This window comes from Triticum aestivum, chromosome 7B (genome assembly GCF_018294505.1).
Source record: "Triticum aestivum cultivar Chinese Spring chromosome 7B, IWGSC CS RefSeq v2.1, whole genome shotgun sequence".
NCBI lineage: Eukaryota > Viridiplantae > Streptophyta > Magnoliopsida > Poales > Poaceae > Triticum > Triticum aestivum.
In genome coordinates this window covers 168,299,011-168,306,482 of record NC_057813.1, presented here as the reverse complement: position 1 = coordinate 168,306,482, position 7,472 = coordinate 168,299,011, and the positions used below count along the sequence as shown (strand labels likewise).

The window sequence follows — 7,472 nt, the reverse complement described above, 5'->3', positions numbered from 1 at the left end:
ATATGACGTGGGAGACTGCCGCCCGTGTTCGGCAAAGCGTAAACTAGGCTAGTTTCATTTTTGTGGTATGTAAAAAATCCAAATGTGGATAAAAATTTTGTGTTTTCGTACGGTTTTTTCAACTTTTATTCATAATGCGTCCGAACGTCTGATGGACTTGGTTGGATGGTCGGCTCTTGTATCCGCTTACAGATGCATCCGGACACATCCATACGGATGAACGGTGAGTCTGATTTGGGACCCGGCATTGGAGATGACCTTATGCCCTTTTCAGAAGATACTACGTGTCCTCACCAATCATAGTATATACAGGAGGAACGAGCAATAGACCTGGCAAGAGGAGGCAACATGGAGAAGGCACGCGTCCAGGAAACTCTCCTCCACAGGAGCCGGGATTGCAAGGAGCTAGTTGGGGAGAGCTTACCGGTGGGTGACGAGGTGAAGCGGCAGTTATGGCTGGCCGGTCCGCTCATCGCCGGCAGCCTGCTGCAGAACCTGATCCAGATGATCTCTCCATCATGTTCGTTGGACACCTCGGCGAGCTGCCCCTCGCCGGCGCGTCCATGGCCACCTCCTTCGCCACCGTCACCGGATTCAGCTTGCTGGTAAGCAACATTTCGCTTCGCCGCTCTTAATCATGCTTCATCTTTTCCATATCTCGTTTGGTGGTTTTCTGGGATGGAAGCGCGCGAATTTGTTTGACTGTTGCCTCATTGGTTAGATCATGCTCTTCCATTGCTTTTTTTCAAAAATGGACATGCTCTTCAGTTACTAGCAGTAAAAAAAGTGAATTTCCGGTCAAAAAAGAAGAAAAAGAAGGTGATTTTACGGGTTTTACCGCTTGAACAGTTAGACAGGCTATTCGTGTGGAGAGTTTGTCACAGATATTTTATTTGGAAAGGGGATAGTTCTGTGCTTTAGAGATGTCGACAATTTGCTAGTGACCAACAGAAACGGTTCACACATGCATGGTACAGTAGTTGAATTAATATGCAGCAGCTGAGCAGCGAGCTTCTGGACTGTTGTGCCGTGTTTGTTTTCCTCCGGGCGCATTTTCACCCTCATCCGCGCCTGATATGCACATGCCCATTGGACTTGCTCTGTCGTTTCGATCTCATCACTGGATCGACGATAGATCGGTTCGATCTCATCACTGGATCGACGATAGATCGAGATCAATGGCACTTAAGAGCTTTCACAGTGAATGGTCATGTCTTGCCAACTGCCGTGATATATAGGGGAAACTCTTAATTTGTATGAAGATGGCAAGAATGAGTGACATGTACAAAATATGGCATTATCTATTCCTAAGTTGCCTAGCCTAGACATGTTTTCATGTCAGCTTTTAAATCTTTGGATCCACATCCAACCACCTCGTATATTACCTGTGAAGTAAAAGTTGCACCAACACTTTGCTAAGAGCATTTACGGCCGGACCCCGTACTTCATCCTCAAACGTTCAAAACGTCTGCCCGTCCGGTCAAAGATAACTGATCCAATCGGACCTCTCATTTTTATCCTAAATGCTCGGACTAACCGGCGTACTCCTAATTTGGGGGTAATACGAGGGTGACCGGTCACGCCCGGACATGCCCTGGCAGCCAGCTGGATGCCCGCACGGTCCCACTTGCAACGACTTGGCGAGAAGACCGTTGCCGCAACGACACCATCGTGCCCGCATCGGGAGGAAAGCCGCCGGAGCTAGGCGCGCCGGTGCCGGAGCTCGCCCGCACCACCTACACGAGCTGGTCAAGGCTGCGCCCGTGCCGGAGCACGACATGGTTGATGTGCCTACGTCGTGCCGCCTGCAGCTCGCGCGCTCTGGCCGCCGTGCTGCCCGCGCTCGAGCTGGCCGTCGTGCTCGCGTCCGTGCGTGCAGGCCGCCGCCGCAGCCGCGGGCTGGTGGGCGTGCGCGCGGGCCACCATGCTCGCGCCCGTGCGTGCAGGTCGCCGTGCTCACGTCTGAGCATTGTCAGGGTAGTGTATGGGCAGTGTCTGTCTTGTGTCTGGGTAGTGTATTGTATGTCTTGTGTCTGGCCAGTGTGCGTGTGTGTCTAGGTCCAGGTCGGACGCTGGTATGTGGCCGTGTCTGAGTCGCGCTGGGCGAGCCGCGTGGCCGTTGAGCAGAGGTGTGTGGATCGTGGGCGTAGTGGGGCGCGTCGTGGGCGCGTGGGCTGGAGTGTCCATGCGTACAGGCCGCAGCCGCGTGCGGGCGGGCCGCTGCTGCTGCCGGCACCCATGCTTGGTAGCTAGCTTGCTTGCCACGTGCGTGCGTGCACAGCTGCCGCTGCTGCTCTGTGTGTTGGCCATGAGCCGGCGAACCGCTGCGTGCGCTGGGCCGCTGCATGCACCGCCGCATGCTGCCACGAGCTGGCCGCCGCGCGCATGCTAGCCGAGACGCTTCCGGAGCTCGCCACCACCACCGCTGATGCTGCTCGCGTTGGATGTCCAGCCACTGATGCTGCTGTTCTACGTGCTCGCACATAAGGTGCTTGTCGGAATGACTAAAAAATGAGGAGATAAATTTGAGGTACATGGTTATTTGAAAGGAAATATAAAGGGCCCGCGCGTCCGCGGGCGTTTGAGAGGCTAAATTAGCTATGTGCGGCTGTAGATGTTCTAAATTAAGTGCAATTCTGCACCTAGTGACGTCAGTTTCTTTTCTGAAAAAACTCGGTGATGTGGATTTTTTTTTAGACTAAGATTTTCAGAGCAACCGAGAACTAGCAAATTTCGTTTTTTTTTCAGTGTTAATCTATGCTTGTCCTGAAAAACTCCTGGCTCTAACTTCTCCCAATAGTTGCTTGCTTGCATCCAAACAACCTACTAGAGAATGAATTTATATTCTGTCGGCGAGCGTACCTTTGGGCCGGAACTGACAAGGTAACTGGTGGAAAGTGCAAAGTAAACTGGGAGCTCGTCTGCAGGCCAAAAGAATTTGGAGGCCTTGGCATTTTGCACCTGGGCAAGTTTGCCGCTGCCCTCCGGTTGCGATGGCTTTGGCTCGACTGGGACGACCCACCATGTGCGTGGTGCGGTATGGGGACACCTTGCACGACCAATGACCGTAACCTGTTTGCGGCTGTGACTAAGGTCGCGATTGGCGATGGACAGAAGGCTTCCTTCTGGGAGTCACCTTGGCTGGAGGGTTTTAGGCCAAAAGACATTGCTCCAAAGATTTTTGAGATTTCACGCAAGAAGGGGGCATTTGTTGCCACAACCTTGAGGGATGAGCACTGGATAAACCAAATTGACTACCATAACGGCCTCACGCTTGAGCACCTCCAACAATTCTTGGCATTATGGGAGAAGCTTCTGAATGTCATCATCCGGTCTGGTGTCAAGGATACCATCCTTTGGAAGTTAACCAACGATGGCCAGTAGTCAGCTAGGTCTGCTTATATTGCGTAGTTTGCTGGCCTTACTCGCTCAAGCTTGCATGCCACTGTCTGGAAGGCTTGGGCACCCCCCAAGTGTAAATTTTTTGCCTGGCTTGTCACTCAAAACAGAATTTGGACTGCCGATAGGCTCCAACAGCGAGGATGGCCTAATTGCGACCGATGTCCACTCTGTAATCAGGTGCAAGAATCTGCAGCTCACCTCCTCTTCAAGTGCAGGTTCTCTACTAGAGTTTGAAATGAGGTGTTTGCCTGGCTTGGTCTAAATATCCCCATGACTCCTTGGCTCCAGTTTACCACGGTCAAATCTTGGTGGGACGCGCTACTCACTAACAATGGTCAACCCAGGAAAGCTCTATCTTCCCTTCTCCTTCTTGTGGGATGGGAACTTTGGAAGGAAAGAAATGCACGCGTCTTCAGGAACAAGGCGGCACTGCTGGCGATCATCATGTGATGCATCAAAGAAGAAGTGTCCATTTGGGCCATTGCGGGCGCCAAACATTTGCGTAGTGTAATGCGGCCTTTTTGACCGCTTGGCGGTCTGTTTGTAACGAAACCTCTTCTTAATTAATGAAAATGGCAAATCTTTTACCTTGTTTAAAAAAAATTATATTCTATCTGTAACACATTCAGATCTCGACAATGTTGCTTGTATAGGCTTCCCCAGAAGAGGCGTAAATCTATAGTGCCGTCGATACGGTCAAAGCTTACCTTCGCAAAATAAAATAGTAAGGTGAAAGCTTTACAAAGAAAACCACTCCCTCTGTTTACTTTTGTAAGTCGTTTAAAACAGCTAAAATTGAACTGTTTTAGGTACTGTTTTAAATGTCTAAATTGTCTTATAAAAGTGAACGGAGGGAGCAGTAAACTGCCGTCAATCCACTCAACTTTTGATAAAGTGTTTGTCACGATTGCAATTTTGTGTGCAATAGGCTACCCCCCCCCCCCCCCCCCAAAAAAAACCTTTTTTTCCTTTCTTTTTGCAATTTTACTCAATGTGGAACACAAAAGTATCCAGGACATCTTTCGATTGTAGGAAGAAAATATTTCTTTTGCGATCAACAGGAAAAAAAACACAGTATTGAGATGTCATATACAGTGAAATCCTACATGATTTTGAAATGAGAAAACTCTACAATATGTGACTTTGAATGGTGCACGTGAAAGAAACACATGAATTTTAGGAGAGAGAGAGAGAGAGAGAGAGAGAGAGAGAGAGAGAGAGAGAGAGAGAGAGAGAGAGCATTGGAGTTCTCGAAGAAAATAAAATAAACTGAAGTTTGAGCTTATGTTGAGATTCTATGAATCTTGGGCATAAAAATGGATTACATAGGAGTTCTGTAACCCCAATCCTATGATACGAAGAACTTCCATGGGAAAAATTCTTACGACTCAAATCCTCTAAAATTGCTACAAAAAATCCTTCGATCCAAAGAGACCCTAAAACATGAGAAATTTTGGCACCATACACTGTAGTGGTACTTTCTGATACAGCCTGTGACCAGACTAGCCTGGACCCATGATACATTCTTCATTGGTTGTGCTTGCTCGTGTTGTGGGTATCCTTTGTCGTGTCGCCATGACCCATTGGTTGTTGCCATGCACCGCTGTCATAGGAGGTTTGCCCCTTGTGCACGCGTGCCACTCCTTCAAATCCTCTTACGCCAATCTTATATTGATTTATTTTTTCAATTTGTGTTGTTTGTAGTGAATTTCCATCTTTCGGTTTTTTACTACTTCAAGTCAGTTTTGTACAAACAAAGTCGGGGTCAAATTTGTAGAACTCAAAGTTCCCGTCTCATAAATGATATTCTTCGTTTTTGGTTTCCTTGATCAGGTTGGCATGTCCAATGCCCTGGACACTCTATGTGGCCAAGCATTTGGCGCCAGGCAATATCACCTCCTTGGCATATACAAGCAACGCGCCATGCTACTACTCACTGTCGTAAGCATCCCCGTCGCCTTCATGTGGTTCCACACCGGACAAATCTTCCTCTTGTTCGGCCAAGACCCTGACATCGCCAAGGAGGCAGGCACGTACGCCCGGTGGATGATCCCGGGTCTCTTCGCCTACGGACTGCTGCAGTGCCACGTCCGGTTCCTGCAGTCACAAAACGTCGTGCTCCCGGTAATGGTGAGCGCCGGCGCGGCCGCTCTGTTTCATCTGTTCGTCTGTTGGCTGCTCGTGCACGTTGCCGGGATGGGCGGAAAGGGTGCGGCTCTTAGCAACGCCATCTCCTACTGGTTCTACGTGATCTTACTGGCCGTGTACGTGAGGGTGTCGAGCTCTTGCCAGCAGACGTGGACCGGGTTCTCGATGGAAGCCTTCCACGGGGCGCATGACTTTTTCAGGCTCGCCGTGCCGTCTGCTCTCATGCTCTGGTGAGTGATATTTAGAGGTCTTAATTAATAGTACGTAGTTGTGATCATTGATAGGTGTCTTGATATTCGCATGGCAGCTTGGAATGGTGGTCGTTCGAAATTCTTGTGCTGCTTTCGGGTCTTCTTCCAAACCCCAAGCTGGAAACATCCGTTCTGTCGATCACGTAAGAAAACCGCATCGACATGATTCTTTCCGTGCTGATTTGCTTCATATCTTCACATTTGTTTTCTGCGTTTCGCAATGATAGACTCAACACAGCTAACTGCCTCTTCATGATCCCCTATGGCCTTGGCGCTGCCACAAGGTGAGTAAAATTCACCCAAGCAAAATATCATTAATTACATTCTAGGCACTCATGCTCATGTTAGTTTGCATGATATGATGGTGCTTGGTGCAGCACCCGTGTCTCGAACGAGCTCGGGGCGGGGCGGCCACGTGCAGCCCGCCTCGCCGTGTGGGTGGTCATGGTCTTGGCCATCTCGGAAGGAACTGTCATGGGGATGGTCGTGGTCCTCCTGCGCTTCGTCTGGGGCCATGCGTACAGCGACGAGGCGAAGGTTGTAAGATACGTTGCCAGGATGCTACTGGTTATCTCGGTTGCCAACTTCTTCGACGGAATTCAGTGTGTTCTATCGGGTAAAAACCACCATGGAATCCAGTTTCTCAGGTTTTTTCTTAGATACTTAACTTACACGGGGAGTAACATGCACCACGTATGTGTAGGTGTGGCAAGAGGCTGTGGGTGGCAGAAGATCTGTGCCTGTATCAACCTCGGCGCGTTCTACTTAGTTGGTGTACCGGCAGCCTACCTCGTAGCCTTCATGCTGCGCGTCGGCGGGATGGTGCCTTTTCCTCGTATTTATTTGGTTTTCTTCAACTTTTATGGGTTCAATAGCATGCTAATAGTGTGAAAATAATGATGCCTGGCCAGGGCCTTTGGATGGGAATCATCTGCGGTATTCTGGTGCAGGTCTTGGCGCTCGTGACCATCACGCTATGCGCCGACTGGGGGGAAGAGGTACACGTATGCAACTGTTGTAGCTTGGCTATGCCATTCTCGTTATGTTAGATTTGGGTTCATGCGTGTAAGTGATTCATGTTTTGTATGAATTGGATATATGTGATGGATAGGCAACCAAGGCGAAGAACAGAGTCTTTGTGTCTTCTCTTCCAATGGATCTCCTCACGACATGAAGATGAGGACTTTGGGCAATGAAGCAGCCAAAGCAGAGCGCACACTACGAATTAACCAGCAATGACATTTGGTGCTGAGTAACAGTCACAGTGTGGAGTACTTTTTTGGGTAAGACGCGTGGTTAATGAACCAAGTTCTCTAGTCTTGCACTGAGGTCGTGGGAGAATGAACCATGCATTGACAGCTCGATTCACTATACCACATGTTTTCTCTCTCTACGGTTCTGCCTTTGTGCTCATCTCTCATTGGGTTTTAGTAATTAATGAGATGAAAATTAAGAGTAATGACGTGTTATCAAGTTTATTTCAAAAAACATGTAACCAGTGTTGTGACCTGTGACCCTCACTTTGTCCCCATATGACCGGGATGTCTGCAAATCCCCATATCAACACCAAATACGGGGAAGATATGGGGATGTCCGTGCATGTCCGAACAACCCTCCACATAGGATGCGGCCCACCTCGGACCACTTCTTCTCTTTCTTTATTCTTTCTTT

General features: G+C 49.1%; 1 pseudogene; it reads left to right on the top strand.

The window, feature by feature from the left end:
• The first annotated feature begins 317 nt into the window (after positions 1-317).
• LOC123162554 (protein DETOXIFICATION 16-like) lies at positions 318-7,259 on the top strand (annotated as a pseudogene).
• Positions 7,260-7,472: the final 213 nt, after the last annotated feature.